Below are 22,518 nucleotides of genomic sequence, written 5' to 3'. Positions count from 1 at the left end.
TACTATATGAGCAAAAAAACTTGTGCATCCCTTAACATTTCATCATTATGACACTAATCATCATGCTTTTGAAATACCCCTCACCAAAGTCAATTGATCACCACCCTTGAGATTGAATTGAACCTTTTTACATCGATAGTCAATCTCAACTCTATTTCTCCCTAGAAAATTCATCTTTAAGATCATGACAAAATCTAGCATGTGAAATAAAATCATATCCACGAGCAATAGTCTGCTTTTAATCTCAATGGTCTATCCCAAGAGCATCTAATCACTGATCACTAACCCACTATCTGGTAACTCTATCTTAGCTTTATATGCCACTTTCACTAGATGTAGCACTAATCTTTCTACCAAACTCTTGACTACAAAACAATGAGTAGCACCAGTAATAAGGTAAGAAATCTAACTAGTCACTAATGATAGGCTAGCCTTAGCGACTGCCTATATGGTGGTGTACATTGTAACATTAGCTCCCCCCATTAGTTGTTTGGCTTAAATTAAAGCCCTTAGATAGAATTTGGCTATATGTCCTAATTGTCAGTAGTTGGAAAATACTTCTTATCCAACCAAACACTTTCCTCTATAATGTTTATCGCACCTCTAATCAACTAGAGCCTCGATTCACTTTTACTGCTTACTGTTTTCCAACATTTCTTATTACCCTTAGCTGGCATAATCTCTTTCTCTTTTTTTTCTGTAGGAAAACCTCTATGTTCATTGGTGGCACTTGATTATGGCTCTAGTATTGTGCAAAGGTAGATTTTCCATACATTATCTTGATAAATACCTCAATTCTCAACACCCTACTCAAGGCCTCTCTATAAATCTAGGTTGACTGAATACTTATCATAACATTTTAAGCTATAGCTAGATCGAGCTTATACACAAAATTTTTTATCTGTTTGATCTTTGTATTAGTTATCTTAGAGGTATACCTTGCCTAATGATTGAACTTGTTGGTGTATTATTTCACTATGGTGCATACTTAGCAAACTGTGTCTCCAAACACAAGTATATGCCCTTTCTTTATACTTAGGCTTTTTCAAACTTAAACGCATCTCAACTACTTTACTTTTCAAGGATATTTTAGTCATTTTACCTTATACACAGTCATGCATACTAAATACATAGGCAAACTTTATGCCCAAGTTGACTATTCAACAGAAAATTATGTCCAATAATCATCAGATCATCAAAAAACTCAACCTAAATTATAGAATTTGCACATACAAGCATGTGTCCTATATCACACAGTCATGTGTCGAACCCAACAAAGAATCTCATACCAGCTTTCATACCTTAATTTGGTCTCTATATGTTTTCCCTAATTTCATACCTGAACTAAGATATTATTCCCCTTTTTCCCCGCTATTTAACATCACAACTATATTATCTATGAGCAATATTAACAAAATTTGTGATACTATAATCATATACTCCATTACAGTATGAGGAACACCAAATCATTGAACTTCCAACATTACAATATAACAACTACAGTTCACTAATCCAAGAGTCGACTTAACATGCACTACATATATATGAATCATCATCAAGTCACATAACAACACAAGAAATTCCTTTATCAATAATGGTGTAACATGAACCCTAACAAAAAATGTAAGAAACTAACTCGTATCAATTTGGCTTCCTTATCAATAATCATGGCAAAATCATGACCAATCAGCATCATTCCTATTTATGCAATTGTAATAGAAGATAACCTTTTCAGTCCACACTAAATCATATATTAATTAGAAAGAGTCATGTGTCCTACATACTTTTGAAGATTTTACTGCAAGAACAAGGGTTGATCACTAGACCTTCTTCTCTCTACGATTTCATCAATTCCTTATCAAAAAGCGTCATCAAAACTACCACTAGAAAGCTATAAAGTCAATCTTTAACTTTCTCTTTCTTTCTTTTGCTCTCGTTTGTGTATTTGGATAGGATTGAATATCCATAAAACATAGCAAATGTGCCAACTATAAACTGAATCCATGTAACATTATACACAGGCATGTGTTCCACCATACACAATTGTGTATCACTTTATTCAAAAATTACATGGCATTCATCTTATACAACTAACATGGCAATTGACACAAAGGCGTGGCCTCTCCATGCATAATCATGTGTCACTCCAAATTAATATTCCATAATAACCACACATGTATTTATCATAAAGCAATGGTTATATTACCTTGAGCAGTATCTGTAGGTGTTATAGTTTTACACACTTCTCTCTCTGGAGGTGTTTTAATCATGTGACTCATCTCTAAGGCTAGCAATGTCCTAATTGTATGTCAATCAATAGACTCATGGTTTAGGCAAATCAATCTATAGAAACCAATCAACGAACTATTATCTATATCTTGTCAAGTCTTAAGACTTGTGGTCCTAACTTCTTCTTTTTTACCTCATTGATATTTAAAGTCACAACTTCAACACATATCAATAATAGTTTGTTAGAATCAAACAAAATAATTATGTAATTATTTATGTAGAAGACATCAATAGAATAAAAATGAACCATTGTTTACCCTCAAACCTCAACAAAGATATTTGTATTTTATTTTATATGAATGTAAAATTCATGCAAGGATCTTGTGAGATAGCCTAAAATGGAAAATTCATTCTTTTATCTTTTTTTGAATAATATTGATAACAAATGTATCTTCCATTTTCATGGATTATACATGCTAACTATTATAGTCTTATAGTTGAAAATTCAAATTTAATTTTTATCTTTCAAGATTTTTTCTTGGTTGAAAGACTTATTCCCACCTAAGGTATAGTGAAATCCCAAATTTCCACCCTTCAACTTTCAAAAATCCAAACATCCACTCACAACTAAATTTTTGTGAAAAAATTCAATTATGATTAGGGGTAAAACTGTTATTTATTAAAAAATATAAAGTTTTATCATATTTTCCTCCCTAAGTTCAAAAAACTTACAATTTCCCTTAACTCAAAATTTGAAAACTGACAAATACCCTTATACGGTTTATTCCTCTTCTCTTCGACATCGATTTACCATCTCTGACTGTCGACCATTCTCCTTCCCACCTTATCTCTCTCTCTAATCTCTCTTTTTTTTCTCTTTGACTGTTGTTTATCAAGACCAAGATGAAATCATCTTCATTTCAATAAAATCTATTATTGTCTTAAAGATGAAGATGACACATTTTCGTCTCAAACAAAGATCGTTCGTCTTCACCTAAGATAAAGATGATAATAAAAAATGGTCATAAAGGGAAGGAAGAGTGACCAAAGAGAGAGATAAGGTAAGAAAAAGGATGATCGACTATCAGAGATGATGAATTGATGTCAAAGAAAAGAAAAACAAACCCTCCGGGGTATTTGTCAGTTTTCAAACTTTGGGTTGGGGAAAATTATAAGATTTCTAAACCTAGGGAGGAAAATGTGATAAAACTTTAATCTTTAAATTTTTTTAGTAAATGATGATTTTACCCCTAACTGAGATTTTTAACAAAAATTTGGTTATGAATGAGGTATTTAGGTTTTTGAAAGTTGGAGGGTGGGAGTTTGTGATTTTACTATACCTTGTGTGACAATAAGTCTTTTGGCCTTATTTCTTTTATCTAAATAAATGCACTTTTTGCCAGACATGCAAACCTTAGGGCAAAGTGACCAAACTCATAACCACTATACTAAGCACTTTCTAATGTTGATTCTCTACAAATTATGTGTTTCATTAATAAACCATTTTTGGATTGTGTTTTACCTGTTAGACATGATAATTCTTGTCACTTATCTACATTTGTTGATTTAAACAATTCTATCAAAATTTTGGTCAACATAGTATCTAATATCTAAATATAAGCACTCTTCTAATGTTGATTCTCTACTAATTATATGTTTATTACATATCTTAGATATAATTCTTATCACTTGCTACATCTTTTGATTCCATATCAATGCAGTATGGAATAAGGAAAGGTGAGATATGGCTGAAGGTGTAGTGAACTCTGTAATACAAATCTTGACACCTTTGCTTGTCCAAGAAATCAAGTTGTTGGGAAGTGCAAAAAAAGGAGTTGAAGAAATCAAACGTGAACTAGAAAGCATAAGATCTTTACTCAAAGATGCTGATAAAAGAGCTACACAAGAAGAAGGAGGACTAAGGAGTGATGAAGGCGTCAAAACTTAGGTGAAACAATTGGGGGAAAAAGCTTTTCAGATTGAGGATGCCATCGATGAGTACATAATGAAGGCAGTAAGAATTCCTCATGGTAGAGGTATTATTGGTTACATTTATAAGGCTTGCTACTTCATAAAGATAATGAAACTTCATCATGGAATTGCCACTGAGATACAAGATATCAAATCATCACTTTCTGAAATAAAACATAGGGGAGAATTCTACAACTTTAGGTACATTGATCAAGGTTCAAGTAATGGAGGGAGAAATATTATCCTTCGTGACTCTAGAGTTGGTTCTTTTTTCATTGAAGACACTGAAGTTGTGGGTATTGAATCTACTAAAAAAGAATTGATTGATTTGTTAGTGAATAGAACATCTAATATTTGGTCAGTGATTGCAGTGGTGGACGAATGAGGACTTGGTAAGATTACTTTTGCCGAGAAAATTTATAACAATGATACAATGAAAAAGCATTTTGATTGTCAAGCTTGGATCACAGTTGGAAAAGAATACTTGAAGAAAGATTTACTAAAGATGATTATACAAAAGCTTGACCGTTCAACCTGGTTAACTCTAACAGAGGCAAGTAAAATAGAAGAAAGGGACTTGATCATGATATTAAGGGAACATTTAAAGGATAAGTGTTACATGATTATGTTTGATGATGTGTGGAAAGTTGAATTTTGGAGAGATGTTGAGGATGCTTTACTTGATAACAAAAAAAACAATAGAGTAATGTTAACAACACGGAATAAAACAGTGGCTGAATTCATACCATTCTCAGTAGTTCATGTTCACATGCTTAAGCCTTTGTCTTCAGAGAAAGGATGGGAACTTTTTTGCAAAAATGCATTTGTCTCTGGCAACTATTGTCCTTCAAACCTAAAGGACTTATCTGAACAAATCATTGAAAAATATGGAGGTCTACCTCTAGCAATTGTTGCGATAACTAGGCTTCTCTTAAGAAAGAACAAGATTATTTCTGAATGGAGAAATATACTGGATAATTTAGGGTCAAAACTAAGTAGTGATTCCTATCTTAAAGATTGCAACAAAGTTTTGTCAAAAGGTTATTATGATCTCCCTCTCCATCTCAAGTCATGTCTTTTATACTTTGGTGTGTTTCCAGAAGGCTACGAAATTAGATTTGGGAGATTAATTCGCCTCTAGATGGCTGAAGGCTTTGTCCAATGTAACAACCATCTTCTTTCTGAGCATGTTGTAGAAGAATACTTAAAAGAGCTTATTGATAGAAGTTTGGTTCAAGTTTCACTGAGAAAGGCTTCTGGACGAGTTAAAAGTTATAGAGTTCATGATTTGATGTATGAGATTATTCAAAGAAAGATGAAGGAATGTGATTTTTGTCATTTCTTAAATGAAAGAGACTTGGATCATTTTGGTAAAACTCGACGTATTTCATTACACAAAAGCACTGATGTTGTTTTAGGGAGTATAAAAACCTCAAAGATCCGTTCTGTTTATCTTTTTGATGTAGGTAAATTGCTAGAGTCCTTCATGGCTATGCTTGTTGTTGATTTCAAGCTTTTAAAGATACTTGATTTGGAAAATGCCCCCATAGATTCTCTTCCTGATGGGGTGGGAAAGCTTTTTCATTTGCACTATTTAAGTTTGAGAAGTACTAATGTGAAAGAACTTCCCAAGTCTATAAGCATGCTTCTCAACTTGGAGACTCTGAATTTGAAATGGACACCTATGTTGGAGCTTTTGGTTGAGATCAAGAATATGAAAAAATTACGAAGTCTAATATTTCGACAGGTTAACTGTGAAGGTCCTTACCATAATTCAGTGAAAATACAAGAAGGCTTTGGGGCTTTAACAGAGTTGCAAAGCCTACTCAAAGTATATATAAATTCTAAAGCACTTAAGGAGCTTAGGATGTTGACGCAGTTGAAAAAGTTGAGCGTTAATCTTGCATATAGAGATGTAAAGGATTTTTTTGGTATCGTCAAGAGTATGGAAAACCTTGAACGGTTGAGTGTGAGATTGTTAACAAGTGGAGAAGAGATTGTTGATCTAGAAACCATGGGTTCTCCTCCTCTATGTGTTGAGCGGTTGGACTTGGTTATGTATATCAAGAAAGTACCAATTTGGATTTGTAAACATGAAAATCTAATTAGATTGGAATTGGCTTTGGTTGGATCAACCAATGATTCCATGAAAGTACTTCAGGCTCTGCCTAATTTATTGGTGTTTCTTCTCCATGTGAGAGAGTGTGATGAAGATTTGCATTTAAAAGAAGGTTGGTTCCCAAAGCTCCAATATTTACAACTCGAGAACTTCATAGAACTAAAATACATGATGATAGAGAAAGGCGCAATGCCTAGTCTTACAAAGCTACATATTGGACCATGCCCATTGTTGAAGGAGATTCCCACTGGAATTGAGCATCTCAAAAACCTAAAGGAACTTGTATTTCGTATGATGTTAAAGGTGGTCTATTGCATGATAAAACATGACAACTGGGAGAATCTCACTAATCACATTCCACAAATATATGCCACTTATCAAGACACACTTCCGAAATTTAAGTATTTCAAAAGTACACAGTTGTCTTCTCTTTTGGTTGAAGATTTTGAGGAGCTTCTTAAAGATATTGAGTACGAGTATTACTGAATCAATAGGTCAGTCTCCTAAAATTAAATAAATTCTTTCTCTAGTATCAATTTATTAATTGACAGATGAGATGTGATTATTTGCTATGATTTTTTTTTAATTATACATATGAAAATATTGAACATGGAATTTTTCAATTTTAATCCAAGTTCTAAAAGTTATTTGAAATTCTAAATCAAGTCTAAAAAAATTTTATAAAGAATCCTTTCTTTGTTTAGGTTATGCAATCCAAATTTCATAGTCTAATTCTTTTTTATAAATATTATATAAATAAATTCTAAAAATCATAAAGAAGACAATCCTCCATGTTGATTTCAATATATATGATAGCATTTAAATGTTTTAAAACATTCCTAGTCTAGGATTATACAATCTTTTATGATGACTGTTTGTCTTTTATTTGACATGAACAAATGAAGAATCTTAAAAAAAATGTACCTCCGAATCATTTGTTTTTTCCCTTTGATAAATAAGTGTTGTTTTATATGATCAGTATATAATATTGACCATATAACTGTGGATCCAATTATTTGATTTTGAGCCATGTAAATTCTGTGTCTTTCATTGATTGCTAATTACCATTGAATTTCGCTAGTGTGAGTGTGCCAGTCAATTCATAGTCTTAAGCGAGTTAATTAATTTCACAAAATTCTAACTTCAAGAAATTAATACCTCAAAAATATAAATTTAACTCCAAAGTCTTGCAAAAATAAAAACCAAAATAGCTCAAAATTGATAACAAATAATAATGTCTAAAACTTTCCAAACCAGACTTTATTAACACATACAACTAAAACCTAATAGGTTTAATCCTAAGGGTTAGCAAAACTAGTAAAACATTAAAACTTTTAAAGTGAAGATTTGGGTTTAAGCTTTTGTCACGCTTATGAAACCTTCACTTATCTATTACAATGGTGATGGGTCTAGTCATTGTGCCTTGGGTTTACCCTCTCAACAAATACGAGAGAGGTCCCCGATTATCAAAAAAAATAAAAACCTAATAGGCATTTATTTAGTCCGCTTAGCGGACTTTTTATTCACAAAAGTAAATAGTAAACCCCTTTTTTATGCCAATTCAAGTTTACAAAGAGTAAATGACAAAAGATTAGTCATCAACTCAGCAAGTAAAAACTAAATTTGAAACAAGTATGTAATATATTTAGTCAAGAAATGAATAAGAAATCAAACATTATAAAGTTACTCTGACAAATACTATAGGCATAAAATTCAAACCTTTCAAAATTTTCATACACATACTTAGCAAACATTTATCTTATAACTCATGTTATGTAGCGTCACCTATATTCTACGTGACCCAACCAAAATTCAAATCATTTGTCACTTGTATTTTGAATTCCATACCATAACAATTAGGGAGTTAGGAAAACTGCTAGAGTATTAGAACTTTCAAGAAAAAGTCTGGGTTTGAGCCTCTGCCACATTTCTAAAACCTTGATTTGAATAACTTATCAAAAAAAAAAATCCATACCATATGCACCTAAGCTTCTTGTGACCTAACTAGATATTCAAAAGTGTACCCAAAAAACAAACATTTAAATTGGATCAATCTTAAAATTTTTAGAGCCTAAAATAGATATTCAGATACCACAAACAATGAGTCAAAATATTGTAAATATTTTGGTAGATTTGAACTAGATATTATAAAATTAACTCTTCTAGTATTAAAATAATAGGTAATATATGAGTCGATGCTGAGTCATATCAAACTCTTTTAAAGTATTTTTGTAAATTTTCTAGGCAAGAGAAATAATTTTTTATTTTTATAATATTTATAAAACTAAAAATTTAAATTATTCATTGAGACATAAAGGTTTTTAATAAATTTTATCTCATGTTACAATGGTAAAATATGAATTTCTTGTTTTTTTTTCAAGGTAAAAGTGTGAAAACTTTGAACATAGAACTTTTCAAATTTAATCCAAGTTTTGAAAGCTATTTAAAACCTTATGAGTCTAAAATTGTTATATAATTGTATAAAAAATCATTTGCTAGTCTAGTTTATGCAATCCAAATTAAATGGTCTATTTCTTGTTAAAAAATATTATAAAATCCAAGTCTAAAGTGTTTTTGAACTTACTATGTTTTTACTCATCATACGTTAAATGTTGTAAAAACATTACATTATATAATATAAATGTAATTAGCAAATATTATTCATCACTAATCAATGAATTATACAATATTTTCATCACTTATTTATCTTAGAATGATACAATTTCTTGCAGTTGGCAGCAAGATGAGACTTCATTGAGAACACACTTTAGCCAATAAAAAAATAGGTCCCCTCTTCTGCCATAGGGAATGAATTGCCCTTAAGGAATACTTATATTGATTAATATGCTCTAGTCGCAACCTAAATAAAAAGTGATTGATATGTTCATTGCTTAAGGACTCACTGATGGGATAATTTCACCTATTATTTTTTTTGTGTTGACCAGAAACATATTGTTAATTACCATTTAAATAATTGATGCAATTCCAATCAGAATGGATTTTTCCACTGGGTTTTCTGATTGTTAAAAAAACTATGATGCAAATTTTGTTTGCTTGTTGAAATTGATTTTTCATTTGAGCTTGTCTATTTTAACTGAATGTTGAAAAGAGGTTTTTATTTTTTGGATTGAGTGTTCAACTAGATTTGTTTGCTTGACTAAATGTTTGATTAGGGTTATCAATGGTGGCAGTCAGTGGTGTTGGTGTTGTTGATATTGGTGAACTTTGGAGCATAAATTGCAGGTGTGGAAACAATTGCTCCTACACTCCTTGCAGATGTGGGAAGTGAAATATGAACATCCCTAGAGAAAGCAACTGTGGTTTATGTTATGTACTAAATAAAATGAAACCTCGTGTCTTTAAATTATAACTCTTTGTTGTAAATGAGTCATACACTGTAAAAGGATTGTTCCATTATTTTAATATTGTTAGAAGAGTATTTTCATCATTTTCATGTTCTTATCCTAGTTCTTAACGAAATTTATCAACAGAATTTGATGGAAAATGGTAATTTACTGTTTTTTAATTTTAAGATTGAGAACATATCATTCGGGCAAAAATTCTGTGGGAACCTATCTTTCTGAGATTGGCTAGTTACCAGAGGAATAGATGGATCACTAGTCTTTTTGTGAGACCTTCTCCCGGTATAAACTAGAAGCTTAGAGTTTGGGATCTGTTGATTCTCCCCATATTGCAAATACATTGACTAAGAGTCTGTTCATTATTATGAACATCAATCTTCTGTTCTTGTTTATCATTGTGGAGTGGTGACAAGTTCAATTTCACTAATGGTTCATAAACTTGCCAAAAACAATCTTCTTCTACAATATCCTCCCCTTGAAGATGATTCTTGTAGAAAAAGGGTTGTTTCTTCATAAAGGACACATCCAAACTTATGTGAATCTTCTTTGTCACAGAATTAAAACACTTATACCCTCTTAATTTGAAGTATAACCAATAAAAACACAATTTTCAGCTTTAGTATTTAGTTTTAAACAAAATATATGGGGAATGTAAACAAAACAAGTAGACCCAAAAACTTTTAAAACCGAATCCAAGTACAATCGACAAGTTAGAGAAAAAAAATGTTTGAAGTTGTTTAAGGGAGTTTGAAATTTTTAAACATATATACGAATTCTGTTTATCAAATAAGATGTGTGCTAGAATTTCTTCACCCCCAAAGAAATTTTGGAACATAAATTGAAGTTATAATAGCCTTAACTATTTTAAGTAAATGTCTATTTTTTTCGTTAAACAATTCCATTTCGTTTAAGAATAAACGCAGATACAAAGCACAATCCTCTGTTCTTGAACCAATTTTTTGCTCAAAAAACCAACAAAATCTAGGATACCAACAAGATAGATAAGGTGGAACTAACCAAAGATATATTTAGTCTTTTGATAGCTCTTTAACATTTCAAAATGATCCAATTCCTCATTATTGTTCAAAAAGAAAAACAATGCATAAGTGCAGCTATTATTGGGTTTGGGTCTACTATGATGGGTCAACCTGACCCAAATGCTTACATTAACTACCAAGGATCGTTGGAGGGAGAATTAATGGCGGTTGACACCTATATAAATGTCCAAAAAAACAGCCACCTGTCCCATGGTTAAAGAAGAAAATCTTCTTCTTTCTCTCAGAAGCCAAAGCACACAAAAATATCTCCTAAAGATTGCAGCAGTTAGGCAAATGGGGTCGTGGAAATGACTTATGTCAGACCTTGAGTGTAATTGAATGAACCACGTGAACAGAAATTGAATCCAAGCACACTTTTCAATTTTTAGAATTTTATAGAATATGATATATGGCATGTATTTCCCAACAGCTACAAACTACACTATTCCTCCTTTAATAAAATATTTGCATCAAAAGTTCAGTTCTCCTCACTAGCACACCTTGCATGAGAAATAATTTATAAGAGAACTACCAAAGATAATTAATTATTTTAGTAGATAAAGGGACACGAGACATTTTAAAGATCAATTGTGCAGTTTAGAAAACACACAATAAGAACATAATCGACGTGCTCAAACACACATATACAAAAAACTATGGACAAGAAATAAATTGTTGTGAAATTTATACTACAATTTGTAGCAGATGATATATTTAGAAAAGTACGAAACAAAATTTTTGTTAAGGTAGGGTCAAAAACGGACACCCCAACACAATACAAAGGCATACTCATTAGTACTTTCAGGCATGCACTTAGTGTAAGATATAGATTATCATGCTTCGGCAACAGTACGCCAAGACAAGGGAAACCTGGAAAATCAAATTTATCAAAGACTTTTAGTGGTTCAATGAATTGCCATAAATGGATGTATGGCCTTATCTTGTTAGTCTGACAAGTGATGTGATTTTTCGTACAACATTTTGGTAGCAACTTTGAAGAAGGAAGAAAGATATTCCAACTCCAGACAGAATTAGTTCATATTACAACACAAGTTTTACAAAAGGGAAATTGAAATTTTTACGTATTTTTTTAATCGTGTTTATATATAAAATATTTATTTTAAAGTTTAAATAAAAATGTCATAATTGTATTTTATTTTTTTTAAATATCTATATTGATGTAACTCTTATATGTAGAAAAAGAAAATTTTTTTCTTCAACCTTTCAATGAGGAAGGAATTTTTGTAGTATGAGAAAAACACTTCTTCAATAGAGAACATATATGATTAAACAATAAAACCCTGTGAGAAAGTCATTATAAAGCTCATATGTTATGTGTTTTCTTTATGAATAATTGAAAATCAAATAATATATGATTGATTCATATGAAATTTAATTTTATTATGATTTCATGTTATTAAATTGTTTAATGTTGTTTTTATTGCTTCAAATTGTTATAATATTATTTAATATTGTATTGATAGTCAAAAAATACAAAAATTATGATCTAAAAATTTTTCAGATGAAGAACGCCAACCCCGATTGGCTTCGCTAACCCGAGTTGGCGTCACCAACCCAAACTAAAATTAAATAAAGCCAAAATAAATATAAATATATTTATTTATTTATATAAAAATTAAATAAATTCAAAATAAAAATTTTATATAAATAAAAAATAAATCCAACCCCTTAATTTTTTGTATACAAAGGGGTTGGCGCTTACATTCAGTAAACGGGTTGGCTCAGAGACCCGTTATATTTAAGGGGTTGGGTTCAATTTACGTTAAGGGGTTGGCGCCAACCCCTTCAACCCCTTTAAGCAAATATCAAATCAACCCTCAAATTTGTGCCATCGGCCACCCTCTCAAAATAACCTTTCTAATCAAAATCATTTTCCAAAGTTTACAATTTTTGTACTTAATCTAAAAAATTTAAACTTAACAATTTTAAATTCACTTGATTTTATCTTACACATATATATAAATCTTATTTCAAATACTAATACTAAATATCTATACATGTTCTTTCTTTATAGTGCATTAAAAAAAAATAATACTGTAAACTTTGTTTTGGTTTCTCAAAGTTGAAGATAAGAGCAATTTAGGTATCTTATCATATAAAATGGTAAAAATATTTAAAGCATAAAAAATATAGTATAAATATATACGTGTACTCAAATAAGGGTAAAAATTTCAATTTTCTTTTACAAAATGTTTACATTCCCGGATGGAGGTAAGCACTATCCAACTTTGAAATACAAAAATAGAAAATTATTTTATTGATTGCCAATGAATGCCTGAAATCTTTTGGATAATGAGAAAGTTACACGTACACTTTTTTTAGTACATAAATAAATACATAAATGATGTATTGTTAATTATTGAGTATCATAATATTATTCAACTATATAATGATATATCATTTATATACTCATATATATAAATATATATATATATATATATATATATATATATATATATATATATATATATATATATATATAATTTTATTATTCAATAATTAAACATGTTCCATTCATAAACATACACTTGTAGGTGCCAACAGTAGGGAACAAAAAATGGAGGCGGCACTCTCCAAAAAAATTAGTTATGAAGTACCAAAAATTTGTCTTTTTTCTCTGACAAGTATTTAATTTAATTGAATTGTTGATTTACTCTGCCTAAAAAGTTATTATTTCATTATTAATTTAAAATATTCACTTAGCTAATGATATATTATATGTGTATCTATTTTATATACACAAAAATTTGTGTACAAACATTCTGCATTTAAGATATATACCAATATATGATAAGTAGTTCATTTCATTCTCAATTTCACTTTACTGCTTGCATATATTATATATACAGGTTTTTACCTACTATGCCTTACTTAAAGGCATCATTAAGAATAGAGATATGGCAAGAAAAGCAAGAGAAGCTGCAAACAATGACTTGTTGGGGGAAATTGAGCTGGGTGGAAACAAAAAAAATGTTGGAATGAGTATCAATGATGTGATTGAAAAGTGCAAGGTACTTTACTTTGCCGGGCAAGAGACCACCTCCGTTTTGCTACTCTGGACTATGGTTTTATTGAGTAAGCATCAAGATTGGCAAGCTCGTGCAAGAGAAGAGGTTTTCCAAGAGTTTGGTGGCAACAAGCCTAGCAATGATGAATTGAGTCACTCGAAAGTTGTAATAGTCACAGTATATTAGACAAAAAATTCTCTTTCTTTTGATCTCTGACTTAAATATTGATTTTACTATCAACATGACTATATATATCCACTTTAAGTATACAAATTGATACATATTTTATATGTGTCATCATGTAATAGAGTGATTTTGAGTTAAAAATAAAGTAACATTCAATCACGTGATAATTTTAAGTGTATATTCATTTGCATACTCAAAGTAGATTTGTATAGTATTTGCTTATTTGATTTTGCTATGTATTAAATTTAATTATTAATTTTTCAGGTCACAATGATTCTTTATGAGGTACTTAGATTATACCCATTAAAACTCCTCTCCAGGAACATACCCCTACACGGAATATGACCCGAAGAGACATACATTGCTTCATTTCTTAATTAGAAACAATAGAATTTAAGAGTATACAATCAATTCACTTATATTTAAAAGCGTGCAAAAAGGTATAAACTGATTAAATACTTTAATATGTAATAAAATCCTCCATTATTACAAATCAAGTGTATGAAAGCAACTAAAAATCTATAAAGCACATAATTGAAAACAAAACACATCAATGACATAATTTCTAAAAATGACGATTTTGCCCCTTACCTTTATGTAAAAGCTCGGTTGGACCGCTGGCTCCCCTATATGCCCTTTACTCATCTCTACCTATAAAACCACAAAAAAGGAACACATGGGTGAAAACACACAACAAGTTGGTGACACCTTAGTACTCTACACAAAACATAAAATTGAAATCATGATGTTCCTTTGTTATATCTCTTTATGGCTAAGTGGATGTTTTTTGGCTCTCTACTTTGCCCATCCTTCTATTCTCAACATCTTCATGCCATGAATATGTGGGCCATCTCATATAGACTGGTAAGGTCTATGTTGATCTTGATATCTTTGACGTCCTAATGAAAGCAAATAACACCTTACATGTCCACTCAACATCGTGTCTTGTGCACGTGTCATATGGTCTATTGGGCTAACTAACTGTGATACTTGAATAACACAAAAAGCTGATAAACCTGACGTTCCATTTGTGAATCTTGATGCGGTCACAACTTGACACCCTCGTGCTTTAATAAAGGTTGTCTACATTGGCTACTAAGGCCTAAGTTGAAATCGACATGTTTGATGCCCTAGTAAAAGCATAAGACACCTTACGTGTCACCATCTATCGTGCTTTGCACACATGTCATATGACCTATTGAGCTAGTTAACTTAGACACTCTAGTCATACAGGGAAAAAATATGGTAGCAATCTCTTCCCTTATCATATAAGCTAATCAAAGACCTTTACAATGGGTACATATATGGTGCATCCTATTGACCACGTAAGGAAATTTCTTGAAAAGTCACAATCCTTTACCACACATACCTAAACTAAACTCAGTGGTTATGCGTTTTAACATCAAGTACATCTCATGTGTATCTAGCCCTATTATTTTCTTGTATCTTGCTACTTCTACATATAAATTGTGATGAACTAGATGTGAACCACTTTCCTTAACTTTTCTAATTTCAACTTGGATTTGACTCAATCAGGATCTTATGCCACCTTCTATATAGTCGACACTTATTTTGATTTTATATGGTTTGTCTTTCTTACTAAAGTCTCTTACTCTAGTCTCTTACTCTTTCCTATTTGTTCTTCTTCCTTTTCTTTATGCTTGAACTAAGGGTAAAATTGTCTTTTTAAATGACTACACAAGTATGTGCCTAAGGTGTACCCCTGTGTGTCTCTATTTAAGTGTAATGTTCATTATTGGAAAGTCACACATGGGCGTGTGTCTCATACCACATGATTGTGTATGCCTTTCCTCAAGACGAGCACACAAAAATCACATAATTTCCTATCTAATAAAAGAGATAAACAAGTGTGTGGGTTACCTTACACAATCATGCATCGTAATCTACACTTCGTCCCCTATAGATTTCAATGTTTTCTAGCCAATACTAATATAAACACAAGTTCAAGTGCATGTCTCTATGTACCTTGATTCAAATTATCATATCTACGCACATATGAACAAGTTTTATTATTCAATTACTTAACTACCATTCTTCATCAATAATGGCTCATTCACTTCTACATGCCCAACAATCTCACATAAAAACTTGTCAAACTTTATATATATACACACACATGCTGACATGATTAGTATCATCCAAAATTTTATAAAAAGTCATTGACACAGAAAAAGAGATAATTCAACATAGTGAAGGCATTAAACATGAAAAATCATATCATACACACATATATAAAGTTCGTATGCTAATAACCAGTATTTATACCCATGAAATCATCAATTTAGTCATTGCAAGAATGCAAGAAAACTTAAAGCACAAAGTACTATATCTCAAAGCATATAGGTATCAAAATCTTCCTCAATTAACCAAGGGTTTGAACACCAACTTACTTGACATCTGATGATCAAGCAAAACCTTGGCATGGTTTATTGTTTTTCTATGATCTGAGCTCCTCTCCAGTAATCATAACTCTCTTATCTAATTGTTCTCTTGTTTAGGTGTAGTTGGTTTTGAGAATAATCTGAGAGAATAGGTTAAACGCGTTTTTATTTTTGCCTCTTAGACATAACACACAGGCATGTATGGGCTCTACAAAGGCATGTTTCCTATCACATAACTATGGAAATCCTTTGGTTTTGCGACAATCGTGATCTTATCTCAAAAATTCAAATCTGTTGAAGATGCATGACCATGTGTGCCCACACACACAAGCATGCATCCCTCTAGAAAGTATTTATTAACTTAATTCAAAACAAGGGAAAAGAATAAAATGCCTTTGGGCTCACATGTAAGTGTTACAATCCTTCCTTCTTGTATGAATTTTGTCCTCAAAATTCACTCAAAACATTATGGAAATCACTACTTCATATCTTGATCGACCTTTCGTGTGGCCTCATTAACTCAATGATTCCGTCATAGAACCTTAACTGAAAGAATATGTCAGTTAGTATAAGCTCCTTAACTCGTCTATCTAGGATTTGAATTGAGAGCTCTTTATATGCCAAATTATCTTCGAGCTTGACATCCTCAACTCTGAGCACATGGGTTGGGTCATTGAATTTGATAAGAACTACACCTCTAAGACTAAACGACATCATCAGTAATGTTATATTTCACTTAAGCTTATACGGTGTTGTTGTATGTGTTTTTTAATTGAATAAAAAATATTGGTAATGTGTGTTGATGTGGCAGCCTTTATTCAATTTAGTACAAAAGGTTGTACAAAGGAATTTGGATTTTATGAATGAATATTTTTCTATTCAATGTCTTCTTCCTTTTTCCACTTTATGTGTTTCAAAATTCTCTCTAGGTTTTTTTCTCTTATTCTTCGATCCTTGTTCTCATCTCTAAAATTCTAACAACAAGATGCATCAATTGGTACTTATGTAATAACAATACATGGAACATGTTATGAATGTGATCCATGCTCGATAGCAACTCAAGTCGATGGGCAACCTTGTCTATACGCTCTAACACCTCAAATGGTCTCACAAACCTTGACGCTAACTTGTCTTTCGTGTCGAATCTCAGAATGTGCTTATAGAAGGCTACTCTAACGAATACCTTATCCCTTATACTAAACTCCAGACCATATCTCTTATGGTTTGAATAATTCTTCTGACAGTCTTAAGTCTACCTTATCCTCTCCTTTATTAATCTAACATCCTCAACTCTAGTCTCGTGGAACATACACTCAGTATATGAATTTTAGAATGCCTTCTAAACACTAAAATCTGGCTCGGTACCTTCAATGACTCTTCGTCTGATTTGGACACACCAATCATTTGATACTTAGGCCACATAAATCTTTTCTAATAAGGTTGACTGAATTTGTAGGCCTACCAATTGCTTTATGATTATCTCTACTCGTTTTCTCACCAACTCTTGCTACAACTCTCGATGAGCGATAATTTGCAATTGAACTACTTTTATGCTCAAAGCATCTATAACTACATTAGCCTTACCCAAGTGGTATTTGATCTCACACTCATAATTTGTCACTAACTCTAACCACCATTTTGGCCTCATGCTAAGCTCCTTCTAATAAAGAAATACATGAGGCTTTTATGATTCATGTATATATTACTCTTGACTTTATACAATTAATGTCGTCATATACTAAAAGCAAACATGATAGCTATCAACTCAAGGAAACTACTCACCTCATTAGTCGTCTTGGGTCTCTGTTACTTAATATAGCTTTTATGTTATTGGGGTCTACTAAGATATTATCTGTTAAGTCCACGTATCCAAGAAAAACAACTTTATCTAACAAGAATCCATACTTTAAAAAATTGGCATAGTATTGTCTCTCTCTTAATCTCTGTAGCACAAATCTTAGATGTTATACATGTTTCTCTCGAATCTTAGAGTACACTAGGATACCATATGTGAATACTATGGAACACTCTGATCATAAGGTCCATAAACATTGTTGGGGCACTAGTCACCTCAAATGGCATAGCTTTAAATTCATAATACCCATATCTAGTTTTGAACGTATTCTTGGGTATATTTTACTCAGTAACTTGGACCGATGATAACTTGACTTTAGGTTGATCTTAGAGAACACTAATACACCCTTGCAACTATGTCTTTAACTGTAGTAGTTCAGCTGAGGCCATTTTGTATGGTGCTTTGAAAATTGACATTGTGCTCGAGGTTAACTCAATACTAAACTCTATCTATCTCTTGGTGTTAACCCTAGAAAACTATCAAAAAAAAATCTGAAAATTCTTGCAACACTGAAGTATTTTTCATACTCGGGACTGACTCATATGATTTATTAATTATATACGCCAAATACGTTATACACCTTTTTACTCAGCATCTTTCTAGCCTTAACACTATTAATCATCACAATGAGAACTTAGCCCTCTTCAAAGATGAACTGATTACCACCATATAAGTTAAACTAAACCTTTTTCTTTTTCTAGTCTATCTCTACCACATATTTGTTCAATATGTCTCTATTGGGTTACATTAAAAATAGGCATGTTTATCATGATCAAGTCTACGACCAATTTTCAACATCTCAAAAAAACCTTATCTCCAATCAATATATAGCCACTATGGATTCAATCTCTATTTAGCCTTTCTATACTAATCCATGGGACAATTATGGGCTCTAAACCTAACCCTTCTACTATACCATTTATCACAGTCTAATCATGTCTTTAGGTTGGAGTTGTTAGCATAAGTTGATCTAGCACTTTTCTCTCTAGTCTTCCTCTAACCTCTAGCCTCTAACCATAGTGCTCGACTCAAGGCCTTTGAATAGTTACTAATGGTATGACCCCCTATCATGACTTTTTTAGCTATGTCTAATCTGAGGCCACTCATGAAAACCTTTATCTTATCCTTACATATGCTTTTTACTCTCAGAAAGTATTTTACCAAATCATTCAATCTAGAGGAGCACTTTTTAACTAACTTGTTTCCTTATTTAAGGTTGATGAATTCTTGGGCCCTCACATAAAAGAAGTCTACTAATAAGTACTATTTCTCAAATGCCTATTTGAAATCAACTAAACTTTTTTCTGTAACTAGATGGGTCTCACATAACATGAACCACCAATTTTTGGCATTTATTTTTAGTAAAAAGAGAGCATACCAGATCATTTTTGCATTAGTCATAACAAAATAGCTCTATAACATCCTCTACTACCTTTAACCAATCCTCGACTAGTATTGCTCTTGGAACTGAGTTGTCTCAAAATTTGATAGGCTAATATATGTCTATCATACTATAAATAGGGTGAAACTGCCCTCTACTACCACCCAATGCTCTAACTCTTGATACGTCTTTGCCCATTATATCCTACAAAGGCAATAACTTAGCCATTCAAGTCGTTCTGTCATTAATAGGGCCTAAATTGGATACCCAACATTTTTTAATACCTTTTATTCTCTCTAGGAACCTCTTGTACAATTTGCATGATCACTACCCAACCTATTAAGAGTGCTACTAATACACTCAAAACCTATCCCTAAGCTTCTGTTTGGCTCCTCTTTTGATTAAGGACCTCTGAAACATCACTAGTTGGCTTCCTAGGTGTCCTTATCCTAAACTAAAATCATAACTCTAGTAAATATACTATTTAATTTAATACAAGGTTTAAAAAATACTTACAGCGATAGGCGTGTGGGAATAGTCAGCATTGCATGAGAGGCTACTTTTCTAACTTGTTTACTTATGCACTTTTTAGACATACAAAACTTAACACTTTTTTGGGTTCCAAAATCATGTTTTGATATCATAAATATAACACACCTCTTCAGAAACATGGCCCAAAGAGTAGACATGCACTGGCTGATTTCTTAATTAAAAATAGCAAAATTTAAGAGCATACAATCAACTCACTTATTTTTAAAAGTGTTCAAAAAGGTGTAAATTGACTAAATACTTTATTATGCAATAAAATCCTTCATTATTACAAATAAAATGTCTAAAAGCAACTAAAAATCCATAAAGTGCATAATTGAAAACAAAACATATCAATAACATAATTTTTGAAAATGATGATTTTGTCCCTCACCCTTATACAACAGCTCGACTAGACCATTGGCTCTTCTACATGCCCTGCTACTCCTCTTTACTTGCAAAACCATAAAAAATAAATGCGTGAGTGAAAACACTCAGCAAGTTGGTGACACCAAGGTACTCTACATAAAACTGAAATCCTAGCATTCCCTTGTTATATCTCCTTGTGGCTGAAATGAATATTTTTTGACTCTTTACTTTGCCCATTTGTCTGTTATCAACATCTTTATACCTTGAATACATAGGTCATCTCACATAGATTGGTAAGGCCTAAACTAATCTCGATATCTCTAATACCCTAATGAAAAGCAAATAATAACTTACATGTCTACTCAATATCGTGTCTTGTGCACATGTCATTTAGCCTATTGGGCTAACTAACTATAATACCTTCAATAACACAAAAAGCTAATAAAGTTGGTGTTCTATTTGTGAATTTTGATGTGGTCATAACTCGACACTCTCATACCCTAACATAAGTTGTTCATATAGATTATTAAAGTCTAAGCTGAAATCAACATGTCTGAAGCCCTAGTGAAAGCATATGACACATTGTGTGTCACTATTTGTTGTTTCTTACACACATGTCATACGGCTTATTAGGCTAACTAACTAGGACACCCCAGTCACATAAGAGAAAGAAATCTGGTAACAGTCCATTCGCTTATTATATAAACTAATCAAAATTGTTGTCAAAACCATCTTAGCATGGCCCTACCATAAGCACATATATGATGCATCCTGCTGACCACATGAGAAAATATCTAAAAAAGCCATAATCCCTTACCATGCACACCTAAACTAAATTGAGTGGCTATATGCCCTGACGCCAAATGAATGATGCATCTCATGGGTATCCAGTCCTATTACTTTCATGTATCTTGCCTCTTATGGATATAGCTAGTGGTGAACTAGATATAAACCATTTTCTTTAAGTTTTCTGATTTTTACCTAAATCTGACTTGATTGGGGTCATGTGTTGTTTTTCATATGGTCCAACACTCTTTCTAATTCCATATTGTATGTCTTTCTTACTAAAGTCTTTTATTCTTTCCTAATTCTTCTTTTTTCCCTTCCTTGTGCTTGAACTAGGGGTAAAATAGTCTTTTTAACTGATTACACAGGTGTGTACCTAAGGTGCACCCTCATCTATCTCTTTTTAAGCACGACATCCACTTTTGAAAAGTCATACACTGACGTATGTCCTAGACTACACAGTTATGTATGTCTTTCCTTAGAATTTCCTATCTAATAAAAGGGATACACGAGCATGAGGGTTACCTTATATGACCGTGTATCGCAATCTACATGTACCCACTTAAATATGCTAGGGAAATGTAAACTCCATTTAGCATTAAAATCTTACAATTGCCCTTTGGATACACTAAACTAATAAAATTCATAAGATTTCACTCTAATATTGTATTCCTTATACTCAAATTTTTTCATTTAGCTCCCTTGGCTTTTAGATTTTGTAGGTACACCCTTCAATAGACTAGTGAAAATTTTATCATATTTTAAAATATTAAACCAACTCATTCAAAGTTAAGTCTATCAGTATAAAAGTTTATGTATTGAATTTTTGGAAGAGCCTAAAATTTTATCTAAGTCATAAAAATTTGTTGATATCGCTCTTTCTTGTAAGATAAAACAACCCATCAACTTAAAAACAAAAAACTACATATTGATCTTAATATCTGAATTTAACTACCTTTGTTGTTTGAATTCGTATTTTTTGTATGAGATTTTTTAAATACGAGATTGTGAGATTAGAAAAAATAGCAGTTAGGGTCCCTGGATGTTAAAGTTTTGTTACAAGGTTCTGAATTAGGGCAACATTGTTATTTAAATTAGCTGTTTGACTAACTGCTAGTCTGCTATAGTCCTTCACCTCTTAATTAACTAATTTTGTATAACCCTTAAAATATGGTTATTTTAATTAATGACCTATAGCTTTTTATATAATTATTACAAAATATTATTATTCTACAAAAAATGCCAATTTTTTCCATTTATTGGC

At 31.8% G+C, this 22,518-nt stretch overlaps 1 pseudogene; it reads left to right on the top strand.

Moving 5' to 3' along the window:
* Window positions 1-4,633: 4,633 nt before the first annotated feature.
* On the top strand, window positions 4,634-9,767 carry LOC123201671 (annotated as a pseudogene).
* Window positions 9,768-22,518: the final 12,751 nt, after the last annotated feature.

Source organism: Mangifera indica, chromosome 18 (genome assembly GCF_011075055.1).
Source record: "Mangifera indica cultivar Alphonso chromosome 18, CATAS_Mindica_2.1, whole genome shotgun sequence".
NCBI classification, from domain to species: Eukaryota; Viridiplantae; Streptophyta; class Magnoliopsida; order Sapindales; family Anacardiaceae; genus Mangifera; species Mangifera indica.
Note: the sequence above shows the minus strand (reverse complement) of the source record. Positions and strands in the feature narration are given on the sequence as shown.